Below are 23609 nucleotides of genomic sequence, written 5' to 3'. Positions count from 1 at the left end.
GAGGGAAAAAAAATCAATGCTGTTCAATTCTGAAAGACTTTGGCCACATAGCCTTATTTGAAGAGATAGCAAGTTAGACCAAACACCAGCTGAATACAAACACCCTATTTACCATGAATATCAGAAATTAACAGCATTTAGACTCTCCATGGCAATAGTATAACTGGCTTGCACTTAATGAACCTAAGGAGGGAAGAATTAAATCTAAGCCCAAATTTACTCATTCAGCAAACATTTAGAGAGTGGTGGTTATGAGGTCAGGTACGAGGGTAGGCTTTGGGTCATGGGCATGAGAAAAGAAAGGATAATTATTATGTCTTTGACAAGATGGTATAAGTGATTATTGAGCTCTCCCAAATGCAACAGTTCATAATGCTTGCTCATCAAGATAATTTGAGTGATCACTCAGAATATTTATATAAATGTTTAAAAGAAAACTTTGATAATTATGCTTCGTTCCTTGTCATCCAAGAGAAAGAGAAAGAAACAGAGAAAGAAAGAGAAACAAGAGCTAGTCAAATTTAATGTATTATACTGCGTTATTGTTGTACACCTGGAGTTGTATCTGGTATTTCCCATAATCAACTTATGTTTAACAAATGAGGGGGCTAATGAAAAATCTTAACATCAAACATGCTCACCTTCTCAAATTTGCTGCAGTCATTGTCTGCCGTTTGAAATCCAATATGTTTCAAAATCAATGCAAATATCCACCTCCCTTACAGGAAGCCTTCTGAGAAATACATATGAAAAAAAATATAGAGGTGGAGGGATTCCAACTAGCAGTTATAATTGGTCAATGACTATGAGACACCTGTTCTGCTCAGTTTTTGAAATGACATCTTATTGAGTCCTCAAATAATTCTTTACATAATCTTATTATGTATCCCAAACAAACAGGCAAATGTGATCATATTGTTCAAAGTCAGCTAGTAAAAATAATATAGCCTGGACTTGTTCTTATAATTTATTGACAAAATTATCGATTCATTACACAAGATAGGGTGGCATTCCCTCCGAAATCTACACAAATGTGTTGATTTGTCTTCACATCTTAACACATGCTGCCTGTTGTAGACGATATACTTTTGTATACCAACACAGGACTGGGCACTTGGAAAACACAATTAAATTTGACTAAGCTTTGTTTGTCTACATTAGCTAAGAAACAAGGTCTTTGTTACATTCTGCAAATGGTCAGACACAAGGACCCCATTGAATTTATACCTTTCAGAGAGAATAGGGAATAAGAAGATTAGAGGAATAAATAAAAAGTGCTTATTTCAAAAATATTTTGTACCTAAGGGAATATAATTTTCTCGTACAATGTTTTCCAATGCTTGATGATCTTTAGAGGTCTTATTTTTCTTTAAGTGCTTAATTTGAAAAATTCCCCCAAAGAGGAAGTTGCTGCAGGCAAGACAGATAGGCTACTTATGTATGAATGTGCCACTCAAGTTATAGTTGCAGATAGGCCATCCCATCAATCATTGGTAGATATATTTAATAAAGTATGTGACTCATATTGGGCAGCAGAACCAATTTAGACCTCTCTTAGCAGTAAAAAGTTCCCCATTTAAGCAACAAAAGCAACCCCAGGAGATGTCAATTATAAGCTAATAGGATCATTTTTTTTGCTTATATTTTCAGCTAAAAGAAATACATCAACCAACAAAAAAGACTTCAAGAGAGAGTGTCCAGGACTTAAAAGGATAATTTATTCTCTCATCTCACAAGCCAGACCATGACCCAAAATGCCAAAGTGTGACCCAAATATCAACAAATCAAGGTAAATACAGAGAAGAGAACTTTCTGAGTACACAACCATTTAGAAGAAATGATTCTGAGTCTGAGCATAATTGAAAATAGCAAGAAAGAGCTTCCCAGACTTGTTGTCTTGATAATTGTTCGGAAATTAACAAACGTTCATTAAGAGCTGACACAATGCATTGTGCTAGGGTAAAATGATGGAAAGCTCATTTGTTGTTCGAGTCTAGACATGGAGACTACAGAGGTGTTATGATGGGTTGGGGCATTAGTCAGAACAACTAATGACTCTGAATATGTGCCATGTTTCTATGAAAATGGGGATGGATGAAGTCACAAGCTCTCACTTCTTCCTAAATTAGAGAACAATAAAAGAAAACATTATTACCTTTCTGGTTCACTTGTTTTCCTTTGTTGCTTTGAGTGCTGTTTTTGCCCTCTGCCTAAGATAATGGACCATATGAAGTGTATATAAAGTGCCTACTGCATTAAATATGAGATATAACTGCATGAATAGCAGCACATTTTATGGGGATCTCCTCTCTTGGGATTACAAAGTAACCAGTTGCTGTTATTTCTTTGCATTTTAATCACTATCACACTTTACTGGTAGTGATTCATCAAGAATCTCTCTCTGGGAAACTGAAAGTATCCAGAATTACTCAAAGACTCCAGGATATTTTTCAGCATGTTTTTTTTTCTTTTATAGGCCTCCCACTACAATTTACTCAAATTTGTGAAAACATGAAGTGCTTCTGGATGCCAGAAATATTTTAGTCATCTAACACACCAAAACCTAAATCCATCCTTTATTCTTTCAGTGCCATGATTAGAGGCACGTCCAGCAACAACGGTATTATATCTGGTATGACACTAAGAGACCTGAGACAAAAGAAGTGGTTTGGGAGTGGCTTTGGACATGTTAGGATGCTGAGCAACATGGAAGGCTTGACTTGAGGATTCCAATCAGAGTGAAGAGGATCCAGAGCAGCACAGAATCCTCCAATCCTTTTGTAAGCAGAATCACCAGAGTGCCTACACCATATGTGGGCCACAAGTCTCCTCTAAGGCTCTCTCTGCAAACCATGCACACTATGGACAACCAAAGGACTGAAGGGATGTCTGATCACCTAAGGGATTGATCAGATGAAGATACTTCACTGGCACTGAGAATACACTGAGCATGAAGGAGCTCCTCTTATGGAAAGAGTCCAAAGATCTAGAAATAGATCCTCAGGGAACAGATGACAGGTGTTTGGATTAGAGAAACCTGTCTTTGAATGTTGGTTCTTCCTATTATTTATATACTGAGAACATATTTTTTAAAAAATGCTTATAATTGCATTTAGAAATTATCAAGCACTCAATAGTTGGGAGTTTTTATTAATTTAGTGGTATTTTACAAGAGAACTAAACATAGGCTTTTGGTCAATTGCCAACATTTTACCCTTTCACTTGCAATGTTGCATAAGTATGAACTTCAGTTCCATGACTCTAGATATCATTCTTCTCAAAAATTACTGCTGTGAGTGAGAGAGATAAATTTTTTAAGTGCATCTCTAGAAGTTTGACCAGCAGGAAAACAAAAATAAGTTCAGTACCTAATATGCAGATCAAGAGACTTGCTTATCTAGAAAATATGTCAACATGATCTTGTTTTGCTCCTGTCTGATTCTTGAGATTACTTGGACACTTACCATAAATAGATAATTTACAGTCCATTCAAATCACTTCAGTATCAAATTGAAACAGTGATACTGGAAGATAGCCCTTAGGCCATCATATGAAAGTGGATGCAGCAATTTTAATTTGTATTTTGAGTGACATAGCATATTCCCCATATTACACTGAGGATGTAGGTAGGGTAACTGCACTCGGCTGAGGAAAAGTATAAGCATAATTGAATAAGCACTTGAAATAGTCTACAAGATATTTTCTATTACTCTATGGGAAAAGCTAACACAGGGAGGGAAAGATGAAGATAAAAACATAGGATTTTACAACAGTTAAAATACTACAGATACCTAGATAGATACATAGTATTTATGATTCATTCCATCATTAAAGATATGTTTATGTTTAATAAAAAATTAAAGTATCTCCAGATTGATATGTACAAAACCTATAATCATTCTTGGCCTTTCCTTATTTGCATTTCATTAAAACAGATTTGGTTAATCTGGAATCCCTTTTGTGTTCTCTCTGTTGTAATGATCATAGTGTTATCAGTCAAACTTAGGATACAAGTTGTCTTTAATGAAGAAAATCAGTGGAAGTTTCTTAGTAGTGTGGGGAAAAGTGTCCCTCATGGTGCATCCTGCTTCATTTTAAAGCTCTTCTTAACGCATCTTTTAATATATATGTCAATGTGTTACTTTTTTTGGGGGGTCTTTTCATTCCAATGAGAACAAGAGGGCCATTCATTAGGGGTGTCTATAAATGTGGAACATGATAATCAGCAACAGGTTGTGTAAATAATTTCTAGTACCACACATAAACTACAGCAAAGAATCTACTTTTCTATATCACACATAAACCTACAGCAGCAGTCTGCTCCACTGGGGAAATAGACTGAGTCTTAGCTTCAATGATTACATTATTCTTCAAGATGAAAAGTGTGGTAGACAGGATTTAAATAAAATGATTCTGTTTCTTTTATGGAGCAACCAGGAATAAGACAACTCTTTTAATAATATCTCTGGATTTAAGGGGTTACTTCCTTAGTTTTATTTCATAATGGGAAATAGGAACCATCAAGTACAATTTTAACTGTTAAAATAATCTAGAAATAGAAGAGTATAACATGTTTGGGATTCTGCTTATATTACTAAGGATTATAACAAATGCCACACAGAATTCGTCTCAAATATTCCCTGCAATAGCTTCATGATATAGGAGTTACCATTTTAACTTCTAAATTTAGAATACTTAAAATTTAACTAACTTCCCCAATTTTTCAGAGCTTCTCTAAATTATTTCCTACAATAAGAACTGCATCCCCATATGCAAATTAGATTGTAAAATAATTTTCTCTGTGACTTTTCAAGAATGATGGGAATGAGAGGCAGAAAAATCATCTATGTTGTTTTATGTGGGATCAGTGTAAATTTGATAAAGTAGTGTCTGGAATGTAAGGATATATATGCATAACAAAAATTCAAGTGCATGTTAGCTGTTATTAATAACAATGGTATGGAGCTATATCACAGTATAATTCTATTTAATTGGTTGAATCCCATAATTGAATCAATTCAGTATTCCTGAAAAACCTGGCATCCAGAAATAAATAAAATAAAGACCATTAAAGAAGGGTAAATAAAAGAACATTTATACTAACTGGAATAAAACCAAGGCAAGGAATTTACCCAGGTTAAGGTCCTATCTTCCCTTCACAATAGGTGCTTATAGATGACTTTGTTATTGTACAACTTAAAAGCCTATGTGACACATAACAATGGAAAATATGGAGTTTGATCCACAAACATGTTACTACCCAGAAAGATAAAATCCACTACTCTTTAAAAGAGGAAGAAAAATATGGGCTTTTCCTCACCATCCAGCACACTGTTGGCTTAAAAGCCATCTCGAACTGCTCCTTCTATTTAATGCTTGATGTCTGTTAAGGTTCTAAAAACTGCTGTCTTATATTTAACAATTAGAGCTTGCTGTGTGAGATCAAATCAGAGAAAGTAACTCCAAGAAACTAGCCACCCATCCAGCAGAGGATGTTGGTAATAGCTCCTGGAATTCTGGGGGTTCATGTGCACAGGAGGCATTAAAACACTAGATGCAAAAGCTGGTGCAAAGTCTTGCTCTGCTACACTCCTTTTATTTGGAAAATAAATAAGAAGATAGAATTTTCTATTCTCAGGAAAGAGAGAAAGGGAGATTTTTAGCATATGATAGAAAAATGAAAATTGCTTAGAGGCTACAAACCAACCTTGTCCATCAAAGAACAAGAGACTTGTCTAACTCCATGGAAAAATACTTTCCATGGATAAATACTGCTGTCCAGATGAATCCCTCTCCATTCCAGACTATAAAATTAGAAAATAAAACAAGTTTAAATGAACTCATATTAGCACAACTTCATAAGATAGAAGATCTGAATGCCCTAAAATCCCTCTGGTTATGGAGACTTAGAGATTGCTCCTGATTTTTTTTTTTTTTTAACTATGGGAAGGGAAGAAAAGTTTTCGTACATCTAAATGACTGACATTTTTAGTAGATACTCTGAATACTCTTGTTTCTTCAACTTATTTTTGTTAAATATCTTGACCTGTGGGCAACCTACGTGAGTACAGATACGTTCCAGATTAGTTTGGGTTATAGATAAGTAGGATATTGAATTCACCTTAACTATTTTATTAGGTAGGTATCCTTGGAAACAGTCACCATGCCACAATTGCAGCTTAATGGTGTGTGTGTGACTGGTATGCATACATGTTTGTGTGGTCTAGGAAGGTATAATTTAAGATAAGCGAAATTCAAACATGCAACGCAGAGGTATGATACACAAAAAAGCAATGCATAACAGAGTATTTATTTTGATAAGTAACTATTCATGAGTAAGATCACAGGCCCTCTTGGGGACATATTTACCTAAATGTATATAGATACCTAGATACAGAGGTATAGATTTTGTATTTATTTATTAATAGATTAGAATGCTCATATTTTATTGAAGATTTTCCATCTGGATTCCTGAGGGATGAATATTGTCTTTGTGATTTTCTTCCATTGTATATTGTTATTGTCAGACTTTGTCTGGAAGGGTGGTACGAATCTTATAATATGTTTGGCAGTGCACACTTCTTTGAAAACTATTTACAATGGCAGTATTTCTTCTTTCTTTCTTTGAAAAATTTGAATGCATTCATGTTTCTTTGTGGGCAATTTTATTAAAATGAATTTGATTCATGCAATAAATGGAAGATGTTCAGATCTTCTATTTCTTGTGCAATTAGTGTTGGTATCCCCAGCTCTGAAAGAGCTCCTTCCATCTGCCTTGGGAATTCTGTTAGCATATAGTGTTTCATAGTATTTCTTGTGTATTCTGTAATGTCACAAATATTGTGACATTACAGAATAATAAAGAAATACTATGATATTTTCATTTTAATTTCCTATATTTGTGACATATTCTTTCTGTTTTTCTTGCTGGGATTTAATTATTTTAGATGTTTTCAGAATTCTAGCTATTTGTATCTTCAATCTTCTTTATTACTTGTGATTTCTATGGCATTGGTGTTTCTTCCTATAATCCCTTTCACATTACTAATTTGTGGTTTTAGTTTCCTTCTTTTGACTTCATAAGGTCAAAGTATGGGTCACTGACTTTAAGCATTTCTTCTTCTCCAACTCAGTCTTTTAAAGCTATAACCTTCTTTTTAAGTACTGTGTAGCTGCAGCTAACAGAGTTTGATAGGCTTATTTTTTCTTCGTTTTTATTTAATTTAAAATAGTGTCACGTTTCCACTGTAATTACTTGTTTTTGATTCACAGGTCATTTAGAAACTTGAATTCGATTTGAAAATATGTAAAGCTTTTGTAGATATGTAAATGCTATTGATTTCTTATTTAAATGTTTAGAGAGCATTCATTCTCAATGAGATTTCAAACTTTGGAGATGTATTTTGTGGCCAAGCACATGATTAATCTTGAAAAGCATTCAATAGACACTTCAAAAGCATGTTTACTCTGTGGATTTTGCCTGAGATATTCTGCACATGCCAATTAGGCCAAGTAGGCTGAAAATGTGATGTAGTTTTTTTGTATACTCATTATTATTTTTTAATCAACAAGTTTCATCAATTGTTAAAACAAGGTATTAAGACATACAGCTATCTTAGGATGTATCTATCTTCCCTAATAGATCTGACAATTTTCTTGGTAAATTTTGATTTCCTTTTGTCGGGCAAGGATATATTTAACTGTCACATCTTTCTGATGAATTGCTCCTTGTCTCATTATGTAATTTTCCTATTTTTCTCTCTTAATTTTTTTATGTGAGATCTATTTTGTCTTTATTAGTATTAGGTTGTTGGGTTTTTTAAAAATGCATTTTTGATGTTTGCATGGTTTATTTTCCCATCCTTTGACTTGAAATTTATCTAGGTATTTAAATATAAAAGGTATCTTTTATAGACAGCAAATAGTAGGATGTAGCCTTTTTTTTTCAGTTGAACAATATCTTTTATGTAAGGCATTTATTTAGTTCATTTGCTTTTACTGAAATCACTGATACATCTAGCTGTAAGTATTCCAAATGTTTTCAATTTGTCAGTTCTGATTTTGTTACCCTATTGTTCCTTAATGAGTTGTTTAGGTTCACCAAAAATATAGGTTTAATGACTATTTCTATTTTGTTTCCTCCAATGCCATCTTAGCTGAGATGAGCAATAATGCATTTTTAACTCACTGAAGTGCTCCTGTCACCTTCACATTCCTCACTTTCTACTGCTCACTCCATGAAGCCACAGATCTCAAAACAGCATAATTTCAGTTACTCCTCCTCCACTTCCTTTTCCTCAGTGTCAATGATTTCTGCAGTCATACACCCTAACTTACCTTGTGCTTTTTTTTAAAAAAAATTTGCTTTAAGTGATCAACATTCTTTTAAATAAATTATGAGAAAAAAGAAAACATAGTATGCTATATTTACCCACTTTCTTCCAACCCATATTCAAAAAGAAAGATTAAGTAGGTAACTAAAAAAAAATCTTTACAAGTCTTGGGAGCATGTTTACTGTTTTCACTAACAGGGTAATAGAAAAATGGCATGAGGCTATAAGTGTCCAATATTGGAGAGAAGAGAAAAAACAAGGAGAAGAGGATTTATATTCCTACTCTCAAATAATTAACATTATACAATTTTGATCTGTGCACATGCAGGGGAAAAAAATAAGGTCTTCAAAAATGTGGAAGAAAGAAAAGATTGAAAATAGAAAAATAGAGAATTAAAAATACTGAAAAAGAAGGCTTACATTACACATTAAACAAAAATACCTGGTAATAGCTTTCCAAAAAGCATTAGATTTAAGCAGATGGAAAGAAAAAAAAACAGAGCAGTGATGTTCCAGATGATGATGAGTTTTAAAGATAATTCCTTAAGGGCTTTGGCTAAGCTACTTCAAACATTAAGAAATTGATGTGCATCCTGTCATTGTAGCTGTTCACCAGTTTTGTAAGGTGGGTGGAATATACCAACAAACAGTATTGGAGTGAAAAAGCTTGGGAAAAAATAGTTAATTCATCTAAGGTGGAATAAGCAGATGGTGGATCCAAACATTTCTGATTCCAGGTATTGTTCTGTTAAGACTAATGTACTTCTCCCCGTCGCCTTAAGTTACTCAATTTACATTGAAAGAAATAAAATCCATAGTCAATTATTAATTTTGAAAGTTCAATAAATTAATTTTGATTTATTTTACAAAAATGTAGAGATAGCCACCACTAGTGCTAAAATTAAAAATATGGGCATTACCTTCAAACTTACAAAAAGGTAGGTAAATGGCAATTAAAAAGAACATAGAGCCAAACCTACAAAGATATTAGAACAAAGTGGGATATACTGTGCACACATTACTAAACAATGAAAAAACAAAATGATAAATTTATCACAGCTGTGAAAGTTTCTTAAATTAATGTCACTTACCTAAATTAGAAAATAATGAGATTTAATTGAATTATTCAACTCAAAGTCATTTGCTGGAGCCTCAACAAAAACGTGTGGGTGATTTAAAAGTTAAAAGAAATATTTTAGGCAATTGAAATCAGAGGAACAGTATAGAAAAAATATATTTTGAGGGGTACTAAGGATTGAACTCAGGGGTACTCAACCACTGAGCCATATTCCCAGCCTTATATTGTATTTTATTTAGAGACAGGGTCTCATTGAATTGCTTAGTGCCTCACTGTTGTTGAGGCTGGCTTTGAACTCACAATCATCTTGTCTCAGCCTCCCAACCTGTGGGATTATAGGAATGCACCCCTGTGCCTGGCTGAAAATATTTTGTACAAAGCATTATCAAACAAGCAATAAAGCAGCATTATTTTGAAAACAGAAACTAAGTAATGATATAAAGTTATAAAACATTATAAGCCTAATAATAGAATACCAGCAGATTTTTAAATTGCATTATTTTAAATAACATGGTAAATTAAGAAATACATTTATTGCATATTTAATAATATAGGTACTATACAATATCTACCACACTTATCTTCTTTTATATAATTAACCTTACTATAAATTTAATTAATCTATATTGATTTGACATGTCAAAAAATTAAAAGAATGACAAGATGATAAAAGTCTAAATAATGAGTTAAATAAGTTTGATCATTTGAACATCCTCCCTCGGTGGGATTTATTTTCCCAAAAAGGTTTTGGACAGTTATTTAATAGTATAAATCTGACCACTTTGGCCAGGTGTGGTGATGCACGTCTATAATCCCAGTGGCTCAGGAGGCTGAGGCATGAGGATTGCAAGTACAAAGTCAGCCTCAGCAAAAGAGAGCAACTAGTGAGAATTGTCTCTAAATAAAATATGAACTGGAGATAAATAAATATGGGCTGGAGATGTGGCTCAGTGGTTGTGTGCCTCTGAGTTCAAACCCTGGTACACACCCCCACCCCCAAATAATCTGAGCACTTCTATTCATAGTTTTTATGTCAAGAGATTAGAAAGATAAATACTTTAACTAAAAATTTAACATAAAACACAGAAAAGTAATATTCTGTATTATAAGAAAATAGCTATTTCTAAACTAAATAATATAATGTGTATTGTTTATATTTATAGTAGAAGAAATTATTTTAATTCATTCTAAAAGAGAAGAAAATTCTTGAAGCTATCATATTATTCATTATTGATAAACAATCTGTATCCTGCATGTTTCCAAAATGATGGCATTTTGTTTAAAATTTTAATCATACTCTAATATAGAATCATTGAGGATAAAATTATAAGAAAAGTAACCTAAAAGTAGCTGAGGTTATAAATATCACCAGTTATCTGATATAAATTTGTGGTCTCTGATATAAGTTTATTATCTTTTCATGTTTTGTCCTTGAAAGAAAGAAAAGCAAAGTAGGTTTAATGTTTTCATTGCCTTGGGAAAAGAGTAGAATAGCGTTGTTCTATTTGGTTTCTACAAATTAACACAAACTCTCTTTTGTCCTCCAAAAGTATTTTTAGAAGTTGTAGACTGGTGTGATAAACAAATGTATTTTTTAAATGTATCTCAGATTCCTTTATAAAATATTTCTGAATTATAATTTTAGAAGAATCAAAAATTCAAATATGTGTAAATTGTATTCAATTTCAATCCTAATTGCTACCCCATTCAGTATTAATATGATTAATCTTGGTGAGCTGTATACAAGTTTAAACACCAATTCAAACTTCAAATTATCCATTGTAAAGCTATGGGTAAAATGCAGGGATATTTTGTGATACATATATTGTTTCTCTCTCCAACAAGCAATAATCATCTGCAGCTTATTATTTATTTATATTTAACTTGTTCAAAGGGTTTCCATCCATGCAGTTATTTGCAGCATATTTCAAAAGAACCTATCAACATCCCTCTTTGTTTAAGTGATCAGGGACACAGATGTTGTGTCCTTGTTGCTTGTTGTGATATTATTTTATTCATTACACAAATATTTTCCAGGGTTCACCAGATACTATAAATGACGAGTGTGTATCCTTATAGGCCTTTGGTAGCTAAAAATGTAAGAGAGAAACTTATATGTAGCTGGTGCTAAAAGAAAAATGTTAGACAAATTAAATTTAGCAGAATTAATTCATGCAAAAGATTCATGAATTGGACAGCACTCTAAATCAGTAGAACTTCAGAGAGCTCCATACAGTGTGGTGGCTTGGCAGTATTTAGAGACAGAGAAATAAAATGACTTTCAGAAACAACTTGAGTGGTTACAGCTCGAGGGATATTTGCCTTATGTAGACATGAACTGATTAGTGGTACTCTGCACTTGACTAAATTTCATCTGCTGTGATTGGCTGAGACTGTGCTATTTGTTGCAAGAAATGTACTCTTAGTTAGGCTGCAGATTGTTTACTTACTAAGCTGTGTTGCAGTTTGCTCTGTATTGAGGCAGCTTTAGTCCAGATTTAATTTAAAACCAGCCTACTTGATGAGGATGTGGAGAAAAAGGCACCTTCATACATTGCTGGTGGGACAGCAAATTGGTGAAGCCAATCTGAAAAGCAATATGGAGATTTACTTCGAAAACTTGGAATGGAACCAGTTATCCCACTCCTTGGTTTATACCCAAAGGACTTAAAAACAGCATACTACAGGAACACAGCCACATCAACGTTTATAGCAGCACAATTCACAATAGCTAAACTGTGGAACCAACCTAGATATTCTTCAGTAGATGAATGGATAAAGAAAATGTGATATATATACATAATGGAACATTACTCAGCATTAAAAGAAAAGAAAATCATGAAAATTGCAGGTAAATGGATGGAGTTGGAGAATATAATGCTAAGTAAACCAATCCCAAAAAACCAAAGGCCGGATGTTTTCTTTGATATGAGAATGCTGACTCATAATAGCGATGGTGGGAGCATGGGAGGAATGGAGGAACTTTAGATAGGGCAAAGGGGAGGAATGGGAAGAGAGAGGGCATGGGGTAGGAATGATGGTGGAATGATTTAGACATCATTACCCTAAGTACATGTATGAAGACAGGGATGATGTGAAAATACTTGGTGTACAATCAGTGACTTGAAAAATTGTGTTCTTATGTCTAATATGAAATGAATTGCATTCTACCATTGTGTATAACAAATTAGAATAAATAAATAATTTTTAAAAAGATTTTGGGGAAAAAAAAACCCAGCCTACTACAAAATCATGATTTGATGGAGGTGCACTGAGTAGTATAGCAAGTACAGAGTCACTGAAAGGAGGAGTTTTAACTATGGAGGTGTATTATTGGCCGTTTACCACAGGGACTAATACATCTGACAAGAACAGCATAGAGGAGGAAAGATTTATTTTGGTCTACAGTTTTAAAAGTTTCAGAGCATGGTAATCTGGCTTGTTTGTTTTGAGCCTGAGACCAGGTAGAAAATTATGAAATAAGGTTATGGCAGAAGAAAGCTACCGGTAACTAAGAAGCAGAAAGCAGGTGGAAGGAAGTGGCCAGGGACAAGGTATAGTCCCCAAAGTCATGCCCCAGTGACTTACTTTTTATGATTATGCTCCAGCTGCCTACAGTTTCCACCATCTCCCAGTAGTCCATTCATCTGTTGATGAATTAAACCACTGAAGAGGTCAGACCCCTTTTGATCCAATCACTTGCTAAAGGCCTCACTTCTGGACATGGCTGCATTGGGGACCAAGCCTTCAACACATGAGTTTTGTGGGACATTCCAGTTCCCATAACAGATGACAGTGGAGGTGGTGACAGGGCATGTCATCTTGAGATAAAATTGATTTATAGCATATCCTTTCTCATGTTGTTAAACGTTTATTATAAATTCATGTCCTTTAAATTGTTCCTTGATCATAGATTTTTCTCGTTAATGCAAACCAGCTGTTTTATAAAGTTGACATCATCTTAACAAAAAAGATTGGGTAACCTCCAGTATATTTATCTAATATATGTAAGTATCAAGTATATGTGTCTAGATACAACCATCTTGAGAACTGGAAAGTGCAGGGTTTTCTGATGACAGCGGATTAAAATAATGTTACTGCTCTCTTTATTTACAGAGTCTTTTTCCATCCTTTACTTATTCTTATAATACTCTTCTCAGTAAACATTTATTTGACTTTCCATTAATATTATTACTTTGAGTTATGAAGACTGAAGCTAATGAAAATAAAATAATTTATATTTCATTTGTCTGATGAACTTGTTTGGAATATTAGGAAACGTGGGTTTCACAAAAATCCTAAGTTCTTGGACATGTAGCTATTGATCTACTCTAGGAAATATATTTCTACAACACCTACTATAAGCACAGATGCGAAAGGAACATAAGCCATGTGGTAGGAATTTGGATATATTTGTGACTGTCTTAATAACTAACATTGTTTGAATTTATTTTGGGTTACACTCTGTGTTAAGAACATTGAAAACATTATTTTTAAAAATAACTTTTTGTGGTAACAACACTTTGTTTTTTTCTGTTTTATTTTATTTTGTTTTTAATACTGGGGATTGATCCCAGGCACATTTGACCACTGATCTACAACTCTAGACCTTTATTTTATTTTATTTTCTATTTCAAGACAGGGTTTAGCTATTTCGCTTAGGACCTTGCTAAATTCTGAGGCTGTCTTCAAACTGTGATCCTCCTGCATCAGTCTCCTGAGTTGCTGGGATTATAGGCATGTGCCACCATGCCCAGCGACAGCTACACTTTTTAATCGTTCTTTAGCAAATGGGGGAACTAAGGTAAATAGTGGCTAAAAGTGAATTTTCCATGATGCTAAATTTCAAAGCCTCTATGCGTTTCTTGTATATTTGATTCATGGCTAATTTTTCCAATTCGCCTGCAATTTTACTCCTATGGTATATTTCCCTATGTAGTGAAATTAATAAGACAAAAGAAAATAAAAATCTGTGTATGACAGTGACCCCAACCTGCCTATTCATGCACATTGTGGCTACCTGAATAAACTAAACTAAAATAAAATAAAAAATAAATTGAAGATTGAAGATCTTTACCTACTACCTCCCTGCCTTTATGTTATTTTTTATTTATATATAAATAAAAAATTATATATAATATATGCATTATATATATATATATATATATATATATATATATATATACATGTTTATATATATAATTTGTTTATTTTTTCCTGGTTCACTAATCCCCATTTGAAGCTATTTCATCCTGTTATGCACTTCTGCATCGTCACTTGACTGACAGGGTAATTTTGACACTGGGATTCACACACAGTCTTACAATCTCCAGTAAGAGAAGCTGTAGCATTTCTCAAGTAAGTGCCCTTACTGACCAAGCAGATCTATGCTTTTGTCCTCTAGACAATATTAATAATGGGTAAGACTGATGGCTGGATTCAGAGAACATAAAAATAGACTCTTTTCCATTCCATTATTTTCATGTTTTTAAAATTCTTATTCTGAAACATTTAAAATATAACTCCATCCATAGAACAAACCTAGCCTGGCTTGATTTGAGAATAAATGAAAGGTGTGCCACATGTCTTACAATAACAAGAAAACCTGTCACTGCTGTAATCACTCTCTGAATCTACAGAGCAAATGACCTCTTTAAGCACAGCTTCAGATTCCCCAAAGCGAAACGCTCCCATGGGACAGCAGTCATCAAATCCCCTGAAGTGACATCTCCATAGATCTGCCAATGTGCGATTTAATTACTGAAGAGACAGACTCTCCTCCCTAAGGTCCCTTTGTGAAACTATAAAATGATTCTCTCCAAATTTATTCCTTAAATGTGTCATGACTGCACATCTTTTCATTATTTTCACATAAGCAGAGAGATGGATACTTTTCCAAATGTATTTATTTGGGTAAGATCTTGGCAGACTTTTTTTTATTATTATTATGTACTTTGATGCTATTTTTTTTTTAGAGCATAAAGGGGGGAAAAAAAAAACTCTTGCCAATCATTTCTCAGCCAAACTTTCCTGCTTGTGAGAAAGTCTGGCTATGCTTTCTAATTGAATGCCAATCTCTTTGCTCTAGTATGTTTTAATACTGTAGGTGACTGGGCTCTCAGTCCTCTAGGGCTCCCCTACTTCTCTCCCCACTCCTCTTGTCATTCAACATATTTATTGTATGTATTCTTTGTTTCAAAAACTGAACAGTAGTTTTAAGCATTGAACACATATTAACACACTTAATTTACACAGCCACCATATGAGGTCAATATCATTATTCTCATTTTAAATGTAAGAAAATTGGAACAATGAGAAGTTAAGTAGATTATGTTTACACAGCTGGTAAGAGAGAAGGTAAAGACTAGACCCAAGAATATTTGCCTACAGTGACCGTACTCATAAACACTACACTCATTTGCTAGTGTGTAGAAATATCCAAGGATTGGAAAATAAAACTAACACATTGCATTGAGAATTCTCTCAAATGACTCTCATGATTAAGGTTACCAGTTAAGTGCAGAGGACATCATGTTAAACTTGAATGTCAGATAAGCAATAAATCCTTTAAATAAAACTATGTCCCATTTATTGCAGGGGATATGCTTATATGCAAAATGTTACCATAATTTACCTGAAATTCAAATTTAACTGCACAGCCTATGGAGATTTTTTTAAAGTTTTTTCTTTCTTTCTTTTGACTAAATCTGACAATCTTACTCATAGCAGTTTTTGAGTCATTGCTATTTTTATACTGCACATGTTTTATACTTGTTTTATACTATGTATTACATAGTAAATGGTTTTATATAATAAATGGTGTTTATGGAATATATTTGCATCACATATATTACATAAACTATTTACAAAACCATAATTATATTTTTGTATAAGTGTATATACTTTATGTGTTTTACATAAATTTATATAACTTATATGTTGTATATATTACAGATACAGAGACTGAAGCACATAATTATATACCTAACAAGTTACAGAGTAAACTTCTTATTTCAGGTTTCAACATACTGAGCCAACAGGTCTCTAATTGAAATTGTTCCAACATCCTTGTAGTGCAAGAGAGTAAAATGAAATGAATACAATTGGAAGGCTACTCCAAAAAAAAAAAAAAAAAAAGCTCTTTTCTTTGTGAAATAGAATACTAAAGATTCTGCTATTATAATACTTTCAGCTCTAGGGGTACATAATTTAATGGTTCATACAACAGACACATAACAGCATTTTATAGACGAAAACCAATGACATTATAATGCTAGATTGGTTATAGAAGTGATTATTTCCATTTACCAAAACATCTCCAAAGTGCTATTTTAAAAGGCTTTAGCGATCCAATCTCCAGGAATTCAAACATTTCTTCTCATAAATGAATGAAAGAGAATAATTTATAGGTACTGAAGTTTTTTTTTTTTAACATGCTGATAGAAACAGCATCTATTTTGTGGGGCTGAAATGCTTAGCATCAGGAAGTAAATAACTACACAGTTAGAGGTGCCTCCCTCCTTCCCAATCACTTAAAATCAAGTTCATGTCCTTTGCTGTAGTCTTTATCACTAGTTCCATGTGGTCTCCTTACTGACAATCTCCTAAATTATTTAAGCATGCACATTTTTTTTTCAAGAAAAACCTAGTAGCTTCCTTCTTTAAACTCTTAAGAAATTTATGAGAATGGATTTCATCTTCAGGGACACACCCCTGAGCAAAGCCCTGTAGTTCTTCAAGGTAACCTGCCTGGAAGAAGATTGAGAGACAATAGGGCATTTAAGTAATGTTTGAAAGAACAATGGCCTGGGCCTACTCTCTTCAGCTGTTCTTATCATTACTGATGATAAGATACACATTTTATTTATGAATGTGTAAGTATATGAACAAGTAAGATAATGATTAGTGAGTGAATAAAGAAATTATATATAATACATATACACATAAACATATATAAAGATTCAATATAAATATATATGATTATATCTATTAGAATTATTACTTAGAGGGGCTGGGGATGTGGCTCAAGTGGTAGCACACGCCTGGCATGCAGGTGGCCCAGGTTCGATCCTTAGCACCACATACAAAGATGTTGTGCCCGCCGAGAACTAAAATAAATAAATAAAATTCTCTCTCTATCTCTCTCTCTCTTAAAAAAAAGAATTATTACTTAGAATTACTACTTAGAATGATTTTATATATATATATATATATATATATATATATATATAAAATCTGTCCATATCCATCTCATTTTGGTGTAATAAAAATTGCTTCCATAACATATATTTTAAACCTCCAAGCATGTGTGGAGAGTGAGTAGTATGATTCTTGGTATTTTACATTTCTCAGAAATTTCTTTGTAAATCCAGCCTAGGATGCAAATTTAGAAAAAGATGCTGAGTGGGAGGAAGAATTTTGCCTCCAACGTGACAGTACTCAGAGACTCCAAGCACTGAAGACCTGTTTCTGGACATGAAGCTAGGAGTGACATTGGCTAAGGAAAATGAGTTTGTCTGGGATGAGATGAGTAAACAGAGGCCCAGCCTGAGCCCAGGAAAGAATCATCAGCTTCCCAAGTCATCCCACAACCACAATGACTGAAGGAACATTTAGATTTAGGTTGTTGCTGCTCCACTCAGGGAGGTGATAATGATAGAATTAGAGTACAGATGACCAGACTGAACAACTTTCCTTATAATGAGCTCTGAGACAGATTTATCCCATCTTAGGTCATGCAAAAGAGGGCATTAGATGGATAGCTGTACGTTATTTAAAAGTGTCAAAAATCATCTCTGTGTTGGGCAAGTTACTGAAATTCATTGGATCTAGGTCATTACTATACAGAAATATAGAAAAGGTAAAGAACGGTTAATGTTCTTTTCATCTGTAACATTCTAAATTTAAGTTTTGACAGATCAGCTGCAGTAAAATAAAATGTAGGCTGTTTTGAACCCCAGGATTAAATTTCAGTTGTGGCCAACTTTGCAAGGAAAGTCCCATCCTACTTCAGCAAACAAATGTCAACCATGCTTAGTTAAAAAGAGACCAAAAAGGAACCAGACTCTTATGAAATCTCTCATGAAGTCTCTTGGTGCAAACCTCACTGAGGCTCTACTACATGAGCCCTGAGTTTTCTACTAAACCAAATAGTGAATTTTAATTTAAATAATTCTGTAACCAAAAGTAATTTCTTCAACATGTTCTTTAATAATATTATATTTTAGCAAAACAATAGAATGATGTTATGCTATTATTATATCTTAAAGACTGTTTAAGTGGCAACATCTGGGGGAAGGATTTTCCTTAACATTGGAAAGTTAATAAGCATTAGATTGTTGTTGTTGTTGTTTGTTTCTAATTTTTAAACTAAGATAATAACATAATAATGCTCTGTCGGCCAAACGCTCACACTAAGCAAGCAATGCTTTCCAATCAGATCATGCTGTTTAACCCTTCCTTCTCTTGCTCTGAAATGATGGTATAATTGTACAATGGACAGGGTGGCACATTTTATGGAATACATCTGCTCTGACAAGATGAAGCAAGTGTACACTGTTTTCCAAAGTCAGGGGGGAAAATGTGGCACAGAACCCAGACAAATATGGAGCACACTTAAATATTTCAAAATCATCTAGATACACTTTTCAGTAAATGATTGAGTTAGAGGCTAACTATGTATCAGTTTTCCTTTTATATTTTACCACTGTATCTTGACAGAACCAGAATATAAAAATAAAAGCTTTCATGAGGTCACTTGCTCTGCTATTTGAGCTAAAACATACAATCATTGAGGTGATTAAGGAAAAATGGACAATATTCAAGCCTTTGAAAGTAATGACATGTATTTTAGGGGTAAACCAAAAGATAAAAGATTTCATTTCTGGTGCTAATTATGTCAACTCCAAGAAGACATGATCTGGATGTGAGATGGCTCCACTCAGGCTAATTTGAAATACTAGTATTTTAGTCTTGTAAAACTCCATATTGCTATCTACAAATTTATCATGGCTACATGGGTTGAATGATTTATTTTCTATTTCCCCCGCTGGATGTAGGTTCCGTGAAGACAACAGATAGATTCAGATAGATTGACCATATCGATTTTTGTGTCCTCCAATCAAAGCAAATAACCAGTGCCTTGTGGCCATTTAATTGTTTAAATACATGAATGAAGCAATGAATGAATGTCAATAGAAGACCCTGAGTACTCTGAACCATAGAAATTTGGTCATCTGACCTTAGGCAAGGAAAGAAAAGCAGAGGATAGGTAATATTCCCTAGACCAACAATGTTTCACAGAAATTTGTGTGATGACAAAAATAGTGTATATTTGGGTTGCCAATGTGGTAGCCACATATGGACATGGAACACTTAAAATGAGAAACAGATGTTTTAATTTTATTCAGTTTAATTAATTAAAATTTAATTTAAAATGACCACAGTTGAGTAATGACTCCCATACTGGATGGTACAACTCGAGACTTTATGAAGACTGCCAAATCACTCTATCCTCATTTCACATTCCTTCCAAAAATTGTTGAAAAGGGGAAATAAGAGGATCTTGTTTTAGAGTTCTGTATTCCCTAATATCTCACAGTTCATATAACAGACTCCTCCTCTATTCATTACTTCATCTTTAGTCCATATCCCAAAGCCTTCCCTGCTAATGGTATGTCAGAATACTTAAAGTTTGTAGTTCGGAAGTGCTCCCCAGAACCTGCCCTCTCTCATTGTCCCCTGAGTTGACTTTCTATGCTGTTAATTTGCCTATTGAACGATTGTCTTTCTTAAAGGACTACAATAACCTTGAGTAGAGCAACTGGGCATTAGTGGTCATTGTCCCACAAATCTCTAATATGTAGCACACAGTAGTCGCCCAATAAAAATTCAATAAATAGCTAGTTGGACAAAAAGGGCAAAGCAACAGATCAGCCCAACTAGATCTTTTACCCATTGTCTAATACTTCTATTCCATTATCTTTCTCTCTCTGAGACTCCATAGCACTCAGTGACCCTAGCTTCATCCTGACAACCGAGGCCTTGTTACATACTCCTTCTCATCCTGGAATTCAAAGCCCCTATAGCTGATGAAATTCCCAAAGGAGACCATTCCTGTGAGTAGCCTTTACTCATTCAAAATTTTATTCAAAACCTACTACATTTGTTTCTTGGCATTGGGAATGTGTGCTCAATATGATAGACAATTATTAGAACTCACAATGTTGACTTTCTATTGGGGAAGAAAGAAATAGTCAATAATTATAATGATAAGCACTCTGTAGGAAGAAATCTGGTGAGATAAGTCAAAATGGAAAAGGCATAGGAAAGAGATTTGCAACCAGGGGAGATAAAGGGAAGGTTCTCCTTAGTTTTGTATCTACACCCCATAGCCAGAAAACACCTCTCTCTGTCTCTCTGTCTCTCTCTGTCTCTCTCTCTCTCTCTCTCTCTCTCTCTATATATATATATATATATATATATATATTTTTTTTTTTTTTTTTCCTACCGGGAATTAAATCTGGGGAACTTAACCACCAAGTCACATCCCCAGACCATTTCTTTAATGTGTTAGACATGTTGCTAAGGGTGGTCTCGAATACACAATCTCCTGCCTCAGGCTCTGTGCCACTGAGATTAGAGACATATGCCACTGCACCCAGCTAGATCATCATTTTTGAACCTGCCTGAGACGCCCATACATATTTCTTTGTTCCCCTTCCTCTGATGCTCCTCATTGGGTTTTCTAAGCCTTGTAGATATTTCTTTCAGGATTTCAGAAGCAAAATCCTTCATGATTCTTATTATAACAGTATCCTGGATTTCTCTAGCCTTGAAGCCGTTGCTCATTGTAGGGGGTTTCTCTCTTCCAGGCTTCTGTTGCCCATGACGTTGTGTGCTGGGTAAAGGCTGTGCATCCTGGTATGAGCTCACTTAAATGAACAATGTCCTCAAACTGGGAAAAACACTGCATTGGGAAGTCTCCTCCCTTTGACTTTCCTGGCCCAGGTCCACAAATCTTATTGGAAGCCCATATTTACTTTTCTCATTCTTTTCTACTCCACCCTATCATTTCTATTTCTTAGTTTTTATTTTTCCTCAACAGCTGCAAGTTAGTCTTATGACTATGTTTCTTTCATTAAAAGCCTATACTTAACAAAAACCTGGGGTTCTCTGTAATTAGCATGTTGCACACAATTTGGAGGATTACTGTGGTTGAGGCATGCGTCTTTCATAAAGACACATTTTTTTTTTGTAAACTGCTTATTTTGCTGATTTCTTTTAAGAAATCTAAAATCTAATGTTCGCAGCACAGTCAGGGCCAAAAAAGTTCTTCTTAAAGAAATGAGTGAATGCTAAGAGGAGAGAGTACTTACTACCCTGCCAAGGTCTCCTTTCATTAAATCTAGAAAAATCTTAGGGTTGGCTGTATCCTCATGTATCCTGTTTCCTCATGGAAAACTCTTCATTTGGCTTGAAGAAGCTAGCATTTCATCTCTCCTCTTCCTAATGCCATTTTGATAATGTTCAGCAGCCTTTTCAAAATGGCTTGTGGACATTACTTTGTCTTGCTATTTAAGGTTTTCTAAGGGTAACGCTACATTGGTATACCCTGAACAATCCCATTGGAACATCCAGGGATATCCTTAAGATACTGCAATGAGACTCTCTCAATAATCATGGATCTGTTAGCCAAACAAACATCCCAAAATAAAGTAACAAAGTCATTAAAAGCATAGGCTCTGGATGGAGGCTTTCCAGATTCAGATGCTAGCTCAGCTGCTTACACAGTCATGTGGCAAGATACTTAACTTTTTTTGAGTTTAGTTCTCTCACCTGTAAAATGGGAGTTATCAAAATAGAAGCATGCCTTATAAAGTTGCTGTGGGAATTGGATGGTAGACAAAGTCCAGAGAACAGTAACTAACACACTGTATGAGACAAGGAAGTTACATTTTCACAGAGACGCACAGAGCTGAGTCAGGTGCTGTGTTTATAGTGTACACTAACAAAGGAAAAAAAACTAAAGAGAAAGCAGTTGCATGGAGTCCATTAAATTCACTACACATCACCAGCATATCTAATGTGATCTTCCCTGACCTAGGCATGGTGAGTGGGTTTCTTCTGGCATTTCCTGAGTCTCATGAAGCAAAGAGGCAAGGATATCACATGCACATAAACATGTCCCTCATGCAGCTCAACACATCCCCGGGCCCATTGGAGACATTATTCATGGTCTGCTCCCTCAGCAAAGCTAGGACCTATCCTCAGATTCCTTTCCAAATTTTTATCCCAGATACCAAGGAGGATACAACTCTGTGGAACTCAACCTAGATTTATCTGAAGTTCCCTTCGGTTTTGAAATTCTGTAAATCTAAGATTATAATTAGGACTTGAAAATTCAGTTCCAGTTGATCTCGTTGGAAAATTAAAGCACAAGTTTTACTATGATTGCCAGGTAGACTCAGCTAGTGCTTATCAGATCCAAACCCATCAGGTCTGCCTTCCAAGCCATTTTGGCATTCAAAGTTTGCTTCTCCTTTTGCTCTGCCAGGAGTACTTTTTCCTTCAGGTTGATCCGCAAACAATGAATATTTAACTTCCTGAATAACTTTATGGAGAGAGGGTTTTTGCTTTCTGAGGGAACACAATGTATCTTTGGATAGGTCTACTAAAGGGAATTTTCTTGTAGTAGAACCAATTAATTTCCATCACTCCTTAATCAGCCTGCAAATTAATATCATCTATAATTGTATTTACAGAGATTATGCATAGCTCTGGCCAGCTTCTTTACCCACCCACCCCCATTTCTCATAACTAAACTATTTACAAACCTTTAAAATATTGTTACTTTGGAACAAATTGTGTGTGTGAGTGTCTGTGTGCGTGTGTGTGTGTGTGTGTGTGTGTGTGTGTGTGTTATGGTTTAGATATGAGGTGTCCTCCAAAAGTTCATTTGTGAGATAATACAAGAAAGTTTAAAGGTGAAATGATCGAATTACAAGAACCTTAATTTAATAAGTGCATTAATCAACTTCAGTGGATTAACAGGGTGGTTAACTACAGGTAGGGTGAGGCTGGATGAGTGGGTCTCTGCAGGCATGACTTTTGGGTTTATATTTTGTCCCTGGTAAGTGGAGCTCTCTCAGCTACCTGATTGTGTGTCCTGAGCTACTTCCCTTCTCTCCACTCTTCCA

The sequence above is a fragment of the Urocitellus parryii genome, chromosome 15 (genome assembly GCF_045843805.1).
Source record: "Urocitellus parryii isolate mUroPar1 chromosome 15, mUroPar1.hap1, whole genome shotgun sequence".
NCBI classification, from domain to species: domain Eukaryota; kingdom Metazoa; phylum Chordata; class Mammalia; order Rodentia; family Sciuridae; genus Urocitellus; species Urocitellus parryii.
This window is presented reverse-complemented; position numbering follows the sequence as displayed.